The sequence below is a fragment of the Homarus americanus genome, unplaced genomic scaffold (assembly GCF_018991925.1).
Source record: "Homarus americanus isolate GMGI-L3 unplaced genomic scaffold, GMGI_Hamer_2.0 scaffold32583, whole genome shotgun sequence".
Classification (NCBI taxonomy): domain Eukaryota; kingdom Metazoa; phylum Arthropoda; class Malacostraca; order Decapoda; family Nephropidae; genus Homarus; species Homarus americanus.
Genome location: NW_024713129.1, coordinates 4,740,576 through 4,753,429, shown reverse-complemented (window position 1 = coordinate 4,753,429; position 12,854 = coordinate 4,740,576). Strand labels below are relative to the sequence as shown.

Below are 12,854 nucleotides of genomic sequence, written 5' to 3'. Positions count from 1 at the left end.
AGAGATGAAATAAACTTGAAAACTTTATTTATCATCAATTCCTGTGTCACAAGAGGCCACACAATGAACTATTAAAATTACAAAGTGACAAAACCAATTAATGTAATGAATGGTTCCTGTACAATGATCCAAGCAAAGGGCTTGGCAGTAACATTTTGGCAATTGTTGCATTGCCTTTCAAATAGGAAGAGCTCGGGCCGTGCCTTCCAACTCTGCTCTCTCCAGTGACGTGCCTCAACTAACATCAGTAATTCTCCAGTCATTGACTGCAGCGTTTCCACTTTGTGGTCCTACAGTTGACATAGGCTTTGCCCAACTTAATACTGGTATTATAGACAATATAAACACAGTATGGTAGAACCCCATGTCCTGGTGAGCCGAGTTAGAGGACCAGTCCCCATACCTTAAAAGTGCATCCCTAAGCTACCAGTAAATAAATACACCATCCTTTCTTTGGTACACTCAGCAATATTTTGGAGAAGTAGATTCCTATACACACACTTTAATAACCATATAATGCAAGAATACAAAAACTTTTGGTTTCCTAAACTGAAATGGATGTTAACTGATAATTTAAAATATCAACATAAATCCTAATAGTATTCAGCTACTTGTTATTTTCTCTAGGTCTGTATTACTTGTAAAAAATTAAATTAAGACATTTACCATCCCACGGATTCAAAACACGACACTGAACAGTAAGGCATCCTCCCACTCACCACAAAATCCTGTCTTGTTAGCTCAGCTTCACTCACAGTACACAATTAAATATCTAAGGATGCTTTAATATTTAGGTGCAAGACAATCCCGAGAGCCCAATTCACTTTAAAACTATATACTGCCAAAATTCCTCAACAAGCCAAGATTTACCCCGGTAAATATTGTATTTCTAACATTTGAGTCTCCAAGCTTTATATTAACAATACTGATATGTCTCAATATTCACATAAAGGTTCTTCTCATATTTCATCTATGTCATGTGGTAAAGATCAAAATCTGCATACATCACCCTTTTCAAGTGCCCATTTACCTAGAGAGTCAGTTTCCCAAAACAGATGATATGTGAGATGACCATAAGTTTCTTATTGTGACAAATCAGTAGTCACTATGGTTTGCATGGGTGCTTCACTCTCCAAAATCCACTGTAATCTTTAATATGGCATTGCACAGTATCAACAAAGTACTCCACAAGTACCCCACTGTGTATCACCATATTTTGTATTCAGATACCCTCCACTCGTGTGAAACCATCACTAATGAAGTTTTACAATAATAAAGTAGAACATTAATGGCAACAGCCTTCCTAATCATTATCACTTTCAAACTTGTAATCTTACAGTTCATTAATCATTAAGAAAATTCATAAAATAATATTGCATAAACTATACTTGATCCTAAAATGATTATCTCTGCACATATATGGCCACAAACTTGTGAGAATATGCAATTACCACTTACGACAAGCACATAGCTGTTTCACAGTCAGAAAATGCAGTTATCTGTCATGCTTTTCAATCAACCTGGTTCAGAATAGCCAGTTAAATGCAGCAATGCCTAGCGCTGGCAAGCAAAAACCCAAACTCACTCCTTACTGTAATCACAAGTAAAGTATGTTTTTTTTTTAATCTTAGTAACATACTTGTACACTTCATATGGACTACAAAAGTACATGACTTTGCAGTGTTTAATATTTAAAGATGTTGTGAACAAGAATACACAAAGAGTAAAGGTGCAGATTCAGGAAGTCTGGTAAGTGTGTATGTGCGCGGTGCTTAAGTGCATAAGTTTATAACTGTATCTAGAAGTTCACAGAAAATATAGTCTTGCAAATACAACTGCTGACCAGCATTTTGACTCCTTGTGTTTCACACTTTGGTCTGAGATCTAATGAAGTCTCCAAAACATGGAAGCATATTCACATGGATGAATATGAATTGCATAATTACCATGGTCCTCAGTTTTGCTAATTCCATAAACCCAAAGCAAGACATCTTATAAGTATACAGTAACAAATACTCCATCGCACACTTATACCTTCAAAATTCAAAGGTGTGAAAATTATTTACTATTCAAAAGCAACATCACCTTAAAACTATCTGGATAAACCTGTAATTAAGTAACAGCTACCTCAAGCATAACCCTGTACTGGCATGATATATTCATGGAAAATAATTGATATTCCTTTTTAAATAAACAATGACGCTCTGCAAGCAATAACTACACAGTACACATCTGAATTAACTATTTTTTATCCGAGCACTGAGGGAAAAAAAATACTGTAAAGTACTGGAAGTCAAAAAGGTGCCCAGGTAATTTTTGCACCTCAAAATTTGGTTTGTTATGAATTATGAAACTTTTTTTATCCTTAATGCAAAACGTCTTTAAGATGGACTTTTGCAGCTCTAGTCTGACAATTCAACTTTCATATCTTAAATTAGTTTATTCATTTCCTATTTTGATACCACTAAAGTTCTCCATAATAGTAAGCAGTGGAGCATATTAAGCTCTTCCTTACTGTATGGTTAATCTGGTAGGTGTATGTATGACAGTAATAGTGTACAGGTATCTTACATAGTTATTGGAATATGAAGTTAGTTAAAGGGTTAAGGGTCACCTTGCTCTCTCCTGTTTCAAAACAAGCAATCTCATGGTAGTATCACACAGTCTACCCTGCATCGTCCTAGGATTACACTTACATCTCATGGGCAAGTGATAATTTACTAAGCATGAACCTCGGCAATGTCCAGTTTAGCAAATCTGAAGTAAATATCAAAACCCCACTTTCAAGACAACCAGAAATCCTTAGGATGATAAATTACCTTGAACTGTACTACCAAATACATCAATGGCCACGAGCAAAATGCTTGGGAAACATGCCACATTTTCCTACATAAATTATCACAAAGTAAAGAACTATTTATACAGGGTACAGATAAAAATTAATTGAATGTAAATAAATATAAATAAAATCGTAAGTACCGGTACTTACAGTAAAAGTCTGATTTCTAATAACACTGTTGTCACCCTTCTCAGTGCCAATGAGAAGTGTAACTTATATATGCTGTTACTCTGTCCCACTGAAAACAGCATATAAAGAACTTCTTTGCTAATAACTTTTAAACACTTACATTACTACCACAGAGAACTTAACTTTGTGAGGAATAAAAAACTGTATATACAGATCTTGTGCCACTAGGAATTGTATATACAGTAGCTCTTAGCCTTGAGAAGTTGTACAGTACCTCAGTGCCAAATCGAATTGTTTTAATTATTACAATATTGTAGAACAACGTTCATGAGCTAGAGAAAGAAAATGAACTTAAAAATTGGAGTAAATTGTTGTCACAGCCGAGTACAGTACCGGTACACCAAACATTAATAAAAAAAATGACTTGGAGACTGGTATGGTATGTAGAAATTGGAAAATCAGCATTGTCAATAAAATTATTAAAGAAAACCCTTAGAGCAGAATTTTTCAATTCTTCTTAATCCAGCAACCTTTCAAATAAAATTTACACAAGAATGGATTCCATCAAAATTGCTCATACATTTTCACTAAAATGAACTTGATTAATCAAGGCCTATTTTAAAGAAAAAAAATAGGCCATGCTAACACAAGGAGCTTTGACTGTACTTGCTGAGTGTTAATGACTATTTTGAGCTTAATGAGCCTGCTTATTTGCTAATATCAGAATTAATGTTTGATAAATAGACTATTGAATCACCCCTCACTGATGATAACCACAGTCCCAGAAGCTAACCTCCACTGATGATGGCTGCCATCCCTAGAGCTATTTCCACTGATGTTGACTGCCACTTAAGGGTAAAAGTACTTTCCATATTATTTTGATATCCATGACAATTCACAGCACTATCATTAAAAAATAGTGGTTCTTGATGTATGTATTAACCTCTCTGCATAATAACAAATGTGATAGCATACTATACTGTGTGAAAACTGTTACATCACAAGCTCCCTTCAAAGCACACATCTGGATAGTTTTTTCCATTTCTGGGCATTTTTCTACAGAGCAGATCAATCTATTTAAAACAACCCATGGTTATGACCTGTCTTCACCACTGGGTCTATTCCTTTCAGGAACTTAACCTATAATCTTTGCAAACCGACTCTTTATCCCATCATGTCACAGGTGTACCTAAATTAGAGAGGATAGAAGTCACACAATAGTATCATCCAATACTTTCTGGCTTGATGACAGAGCTGTAACTAATCATTTGGTGCCAAAATATAGAATAACAAAGTATAATACAGTACAGAGCATTGCACATAACAAGACATAAACCCTTATTTCTCCATATAGGCATACAGTACAAGTATACTGTTAGTGACAAGATAATGGTTTGTAAGAACTGAGGCTCCTTAAGATTTGCCTTCTGTCTGTCCCTAGCTATGTGGTTGATGAGGGAGACCATTGTAAACATCTAAACTTCATGTGGATCAATATTTCTAAAGATAATTTGTTAATGTTCAAGGTCAAAAAACATATAGTACAGTACCTTGATATGCACACACATATACAGTACAGCAGTATTCTATATTAGCACAGAACCCACTCTGATTTTCGTAGGCACTGTAATGGTGTTAATATTTTTACTTGGAAAGAGAAATAAAAAGGTACATCATCAACTCAGTCCAGATGGCAGACAGAGATGTGTAATTTGTAAGCTGGTAACTTTAACCTGGAATATTCTCTTCATTCATTCCACTATCATGATACCTTTGCCAAAATTTACAGCGGTGGGTCATATGCAAAATTAATTTACAGTAGAATCTTCCAAAACAGCTTTGTCACCAACTACCTCTACACCTTAAGTGTCAAATGTTTAAGTTAATGTTTATTCAAATTCTTAAGGAGAATTCTCCACATCCATCAGACAACTCGTATAGGTCAAGCAGTTATGTGCCCAAAGAATGAAAGAATAAGAAGTGAAAGAATGAACATTGTGTTTGTTGTGAGTAATAAAATGAGGAGAGAACAGAGCATAAAAATGTGTGCCACACCGAGTTAGTGCGGTGCAAAATGTGAGTGAAAAGGTAGTAGGTAAAATGTGCCTTAAGTTCCAATGACTCCCAACCTCAAGACTAGGACTCAGTCCTAATGGTTGGGTTCTAACAGAGCTGGGACCCATTTGCACTGCAACCTTTTTCATATACCTGCATCCATATAACTAGAACCATTTATTGGTCCCTGGTCACTATACTTACTTCACCCATTACCTACAATTCATTGATACTAATGCCTTAATCCCTGTTGACTGCATTTTATATTATCAAAATATAATCACTTGATAACTTCTATGCTAAGTACTGTACTAGTCTATAGCATATTTATAGCTCCAAAATGTACTTTAAATTAAAAGATTCTGAAATGGAATAATCAAATATTTTGGTTAAATCATGACTACTGCAAGCCTGTTGCATGAACAAGTCTAAGTTTCCAACAGACTGCTTTGTTTTGCTTCTGACTAGATACAACATAACCCCACAGTAAGCTCAAGTGAACTCTTAACTTCACATTCTTGTTAACATGGCAAAATATGTAAGCAAGTCAGCAAAGTCATGCAGGTCTTTTAACTTTATGTAATTTCTCATTTGAGAATTGTCAACTAAATAATTGTGAAAAAAATTGTATTCTACTAAAACCTACACTGATTACACTGACAGGATATATTCGCTGGATCATATACTGTACATCCCATTGCTGAACAGAACATCATCCCAGGTTTTCAGTGGTAATTATAGCCTTCTCACCTGACCCTTTAAAGAAAATGCTTGTTCCTTCTCTCTCACACTTGAACCCTAAAAATGCTTGCTCCTCCTCGTTCAGATGCATAGCAATCCCTTCTGACCTGACCTCTTGAAGACAATGCTTGTATCATGAAGTGTGGCATGTTCTCAGGAGCATTGTGCACATTCACAACACAAAAGTCACTTCTATTACCACAGAATATCTGCTCCTGATTAAAGGACCAGTTCCTGAGACTTACTATAGACCTGCAGCACAAACAATGGCAGGAGATGATTGGTTACCCAATATGGTACAGTACTTCCCACAATCATTACTAATACACTGTGATAAACACATACATCAGCTAGAGAATAAGCATATGCTTTTTAGATAATGCTTTGGAAAATTAAGATGCTGGTTAACCATGTCACAGATAGTAATAAAATCATTGGTGCAGGTTAGCATGTAAGAGTTCATGCACTTCACTGATAAATTTGACAATGTGTACTATATATAATAAGGCATTCATTTTCTCAGGCAAAATTTCTGCAGCCTATTGCACACTGCTGTAACAGTTAATAATACATTGCTTTCATGAAAGTTCCAGAAGTTTTGATTGAGAATATGCAGTTTTTGTTCCAGTGAAAAGGCAACATTCAACAGGAATATAAGAATAAAGACAACTTCCCCCAAATTTCCTCACATTTTCAATAATCAATATAGTTGTGGAAACTCATTATATTGAAAGTTCTAAATAATTTTCACAAAATTAAACACCTACTTTTGTTAACCCTAAAAAACTAGGTCTTGTGACAATCCGATGATGCAGTAAAATTTAACGAGCAGCTAACAATGTGTACAATCGCTCCAAAAAGTATCTTTACAATTTTGCGCTAGATAATACGACACGAGACGAAGGATTTTGACAACCCTACAGAGACGACAGTAGTAGCAGTGTTCATTTTATCTACCGAATGGCCATTCACTAGAGGTAGCCATGCTGAGGGAAAGAAGGAATGGCCAGCGTACGACCCTTCCATTGTTCTATACAATTTTGTCAAGGGCTATTCTGAATCACAATACAGTACTAATGTTCTTGATACCACAGCTTGGGCTGGTAGACTGTTCCACAAGTCTACCACACTTTGTTGCTGGCCTTTGAGCCAGTTATTTATCCATGTCAAAATCTTGTCTGTGATGCCATGTACCTGGATCTTAAGAAGCTAGTCATGCATGTGGGACTTAGTCAAATGCTTTGGAGAAATCCATGTACAACACATCTACAGAGGAGCCTTGGTCCACATATTCTGTAACGGTTTCAAGAAACACGAGTAAATTTGTTACAGGATTTTCTTTCTATGAAACCGCACTGTGATGCATTAAGACGGTGTCCAGTCGGGTGTTTGGGAGGACGACATCCCTCAGGATTTTCTCAAGAGCTTGCATATACCTGTATGAGATGTTAGGCTGATCGGCTTGTAGTTTTCTTCTGCACTTTTCCAGTCCCTTGGTACTTTAACTTGACCCAAGGATTTCCTGCATGTATTAGTGGGGTACAAATCTTGTTTGCTACCTTTATCACCTTAGTCTGTGCTCCCTCTACTCCAGGGGATTTGAATTTTTTCAAGCTAGCTACTTTCCTTTTGATATCTGTAATAGCTCTCTCAATTCATTTTCCACCTGGGGTTATACACTCTCTTGGGTATTGACATGTTATCCATCACCTCATGTGAATATCGATGTAAGGTATCCATTAAAGGTATCAGCCATTTGTCATCCCCCAGGACCAGGTTTTCATCCTCAAAATGCCATTTAGCTTATCGAACTTCCCGATTGACCACATTTAGGAGTCCTAAATGTAGACAACATAATCTGCTCGAGGTCCTGTGCTCCGGTATTTCTTCCACATCTTGTATTTTTTCGTCCAGGCTTCCCTAGTTCTGCGATTTGTCCACCTGGTCTTATTCCCTCTTCTTTTCTGGGGTATACATTCCTCTACTGTTAACTCAAGGAGTTCCATAAAGTTTTGCATTGATTTGTCTATGTCTGCCTCCTTGCTAATGATTTCCTCCCATTTAATTCTCTGTAGTTTGTCTCTCATGAGCTGGTAATCTCCTCCTCTTGACTATCAAAGATTGTATTCCATCTTAGTATGTAGTGGTTGCTGATTGGAGTTAGTTTTCCCGACATGGACCTCGCCCCCCATAACCTCCTTTGAGATACTTTTTGGAGTGTGTGTATATTGATTATATTCATAAGGTTTACCTCTTAAAACTGCAGCAACTTATCATCAGCCAGCCCAAAAATGTCTCCTGGAAAACATGCACCATTGACAACAATATTGAGAGTATGCTTATTTTGAGCCTCTTAAAACACTCAAGAACACACAAAAAGCATTCACTACTTGGTTGTAAATGTGGAGAAGTGGTTCATCACAACCAATGAGAGACGAAGAATAATTGGCAGCTTTTGATATCTGAAGTAATATAAATGTTGAGACATGGAGTGATAGCAGTTGTAAATATCTGAATTGGAAAAATTTAAGCATTATATACCATATATGTTTAGCCCAAATGACTACCAGAGTATTTAATGAAACATTTATTGAAAGATAAAATGACAACTCAGGGTAAAGTGTGTGGAGAGAGTGGGGCATTAAATGTATGTGAGTAGTATCTCAATGAAGGAATCCTTGGAAAAATACTAAAATTGAAGTAAGTGGAGGTTCTGCATTAATCCTCCTTTTCAGAATACTTAAAAAAAAAGAAAAACAAAAGTAGTAACAGTACAGTATAGAAACCAAGGTGTGATATTTTTTTTTTTTTTTTTTTACTTTTTGAGATTGACAATTTAAGCATGGGAGATGAAACCTGGAGTAGAAGGCCGTGTGAATGTTGGGAAGTACTGGATTTGTGTACTTGAGCCACATGATCAAGTGCTTCTCACTCCAGCCCATTACTACTTCTGTTAGGGTCTATTCAAGAATGCCACAATATCACTTGCAGATACACTTAACACATTCATGAATCAATCTTGTGTTTCATTTACTACTTCTCGGTCTCATTTTCTTTCCTCTCAGACAACCAAAACATCACAGATCAATCAAACAAAAACTTATCAAACAAGTAGAGAACACCTATACAATTAATAACACGATAGGGTATACAGTACTCTAAAAATACCTTCAAAAGATACATTAGTCATCAGGCAAAGTTTAAATCAATGTGCATGTTCATTTCCGCTATAGTGAATACTCTCCCCTACAACTTCATAAAGTACTAGTCATATCAGTTAATACATCATCTGAGTATTTATTGTCTTAAAAATCCCTTCCTTCTATATAATGTGCACAACATTACCCAAGTCCATGGAAAGTAAACTATGGATCAACTTCATGAAAACTGAAGAGAGATGTCATTATGAGAACAGTTTTTCCAACAACAGCACTGTCGGCATCAACGTACTGTACTACTGTAGTAGGATACACGTGCACCACCAGGAAATTAACAATGGAGTGCAGAAAGTAGCATTTTTCTTTAAACAGCACATTTCAATTTAAATATGGTATTATTTGAGAACCAACATCAGAGACAAAAATTTTAGACCCAAAAAATAATTAATCAACTTGACATCGAAAATTATTAATCATTTTAATAAAAAAAATTCTGATTTTTGTGGACACTACATGAAGCTTTAAGTAGTAAAAACATTACCCACAGAAAATTCTATTTTACAACCACAAGTTTATCCCCTATACATTGATAAAAAACATAGCAATGTAATAAATGTACATTTTACAATTCAAAAATACTAGGAAAAAAGATCTTGAAAGCCTCTTACTGGCTTTATAAAACTATTATATGGAAGTTACAGCCAAGCCAACAATTCCTCTCTGGAAGAAACTGCAGACAACCGTTACACACAGGACGTGTCTCATACACGACCATATCTCAGCACTTTAATCACAAACTTATCATGAAGAACATTCAAAATGCCATGAATCACATGTGCATATGTATGAAAAGAATGCCTTCAACATTCCACAATAACCCAGGTTATACACCTCAAAGGTGCACTCATCACATTATTTTAATAAAATTTCATTTAGCCATAAGTGGATTGCATAGGCACACTGGCCACAATTACCAAGCTAGCACTGGAGTAAAGCAACATACGTGTTTTTTCCTATATTGGCCATTTAGTCATTTGGCAACTACCAAGGTCACTAACAGTTTCCTACATTAGTGTTTATAATAACGAAAAGATTGATGACCATACAGTATAAGCTACAGGATTATGATCACCTTCCTGTAATATCTCTACATCTGCCAGGGCTGTGGTCACAATATGATATCACTAAAACAAACTACCACATTATTACATTCTGAATTCTGTTAGTTTATTTTGAAATGCCAATGCTTGAAATAATACAAAGTGAATGTGATAAATTTAAACCAGAGCACATTAATTTCTTCAAGCTTGTTATAATAAAAAAATTTCAATGAATAGTACTGTACTACTTAAAGAAATTTTGTATCGTTTTAATTTATAACATGTGTCAATGTTCCTTTTATAAAACTAAACACATAATCATGCATTCTTAAAACATGTTACACTAACATATTAGTGCCGTTAACACTACTATAATGTGTTTGTTTTTAAAATGATTTACAATGATGGACTGATGCATATTCCAAATCATAATTATGTTCAAATTTGCAAAGAAATTAATGATGTAGGTGTAGGCAAGCATAAACAGGTAAGTACATTACAGTATTCTGTTTCTGGGCTACATTGTGACAGTTAATTTACCACAGAATTCAGTTCCTGGGATACCATGCAACACTACTTCCTCTGAGTCTATATCACATCTGGATAAATTTTTAGCTTTATTTTTAAGCAGATTATTTTTATGTTAAAAGCGTAGCTCATTCATATTACACTTACCCAGATTTCTGACCAACTTGTTTGTGCTCAGACAAGTCTACTCTGTTCCTGCACCCTCTTTGGTTCAATGCCAGTCTTGTAATTGCTACTCTTGTATTAAACGTGTCAATTAATCAATTGTCACTCAAAAAATTGGCCTCGGGAATAGCAAGTCACCCCTGGGACTAATTAGACAGGTGTTTGGACGCACAATAAACAACACTGTAATCCACTTGGAACAATTACGATTTATACATCACATCTAGTATAAGGTTCAAGGTGGTTCTGGTGCTTCTCCAGCCAGCGGAATATGCACACCTCTTCCCTGTAACAAGACCAAAGAAAAAAATTAGGCTCGTATATCAAGACTCAGCATTTCAATAGAAATACTAAAATTTAGGAGTTCAAAATATGAATTACAATATTTAAATAATTTTAACAACAACAAAGGACTACTGCACCATAGGCAGTTAAACCCCCATTTCTGAGTTTCAATCAAGTACAGTATATATCATACAAACAAGGTCCACATACTTCATTACACTATGGTAGCACAAATTGATCATATTGAGGAATTGTCAGCAAAAACAGCTTATCTAAACACCCTAATCACTCTGCAAAAAAAAAAAATTATGGGTTAATTCTGAAACCCTATTTTCAAGCAGAGAATGAAGCCACGGTGCTTTTCGTAATAGAGTACTGTAGACTCCCAACTTACACATAATTTTCTTACGCAATTTCAACTATCTGCTGATTACCCAGAGGGTTCAGTTAAAATATCCAATTTCAAACTGAAAATTTTAAAAATGGGTCACAAGTGCACCAAATGCTAGCCTGCCAAAGCTCCACCCCCACCATCCCACCTCTCTGTCTTCAGCTGCTGCGTGGGTATTGTCAGAGTAACACCTGCCTCTCGTGCGTGTCAATTTAGTGCGCTTAAACCTCTTTCATACTCGTTCATAATGCCTAAACACAAGCCAACCTTTCATCATTTATTTTTTCTCATCTACATGCACACACTGACCTAAGGGCAAAGCTGTATTATACTTGTACAGTACCCAAATATACTATATAATTACTAAAATGTTTCTGTCTAGTTCATATAAGTCCATATCCTCACTATCACTGACTTGGGCCGGCTGTAGTGGGTGGCGGGTGAAGAACTGGTCATGTTTTGATGACTGGGCGACCTTGTGCGCACCATTTTCGCGCCTCTTACACAACATGGCGGATGGCGGGAGGTTTGGATCCAAAAATGGCGCGGCTTGCCAGCCGCTCTCCGCGTAATGGGGTTCACGACCGCGGAATGTGAAAATGTTAGGTTCTGGCAAGGCACCGCGTTAACGGTGAAACGCGGAATGCGGGACCGCGTAATATGAGGACCAACTGTATTTATTTATTTATATATATATATATATATATATATATATATATATATATATATATATATATATATATATATATATATATATATATATATATATATATATATATATATATATATATATATATATATATATATATATATATATATATATATATATATAATAATATTGTGTGTTGTTTTTATAAAAAATATATATATATATATATATATATATATATATATATATATATATATATATATATTACCCTTACTTAGCGGTTTCACTTAGCGTTTTATCATGGCGGTGCTCGCCAGAAACTTTCACTAACACGGATTTTTCCACATACTCTGCGGTAGTTGTCATTTCGAGCAACTATTTTTAAGGTGCCCACCTGCCTGACTGCCTGTTTTAGCTCACTAAAATTCATAAAAATTACCCGGCCAGAATATAATTTACATTGCTGGAATTCTTATAATTTGGTGATCATTTTTGAATATAAACATCATATTTTGCATTAGACATACAAATTTTAGATAAAAATTTTTCTCAAATTAACTATGTTATCTTTTGTGCAAAATATATGACATTTATATTCAAAATATTCCCTAATCTTATAAGGAATCCGCAATGTCAATTATCAATATCTAACTTTAGTTTGAGGTATTATTTATTAAAATTTAGTTGGTTATCACACATCTCTTGGGGCCGGTTGGTGGGGGGGAGAGGAGGAACCAACGACCATCTGTTACCCATTGAAGAATTATTATTTTTTTTATTAACTGAAGATATTTGTTTTAGCTCATAAAATTCA

The 12,854-nt window shown here is 35.3% G+C and overlaps 1 protein-coding gene across 1 annotated transcript in view; it reads right to left on the bottom strand.

Moving 5' to 3' along the window:
• Positions 1-5: 5 nt before the first annotated feature.
• Positions 6-12,854, bottom strand: part of LOC121866369 (dual specificity mitogen-activated protein kinase kinase 1-like) — a 63,680-nt gene continuing 50,831 nt past the window's right edge. Inside the window, 1 exon segment of the mRNA XM_042365996.1 lies at positions 6-11,001. The gene's annotated coding sequence lies outside the window, so the exon portion shown is untranslated.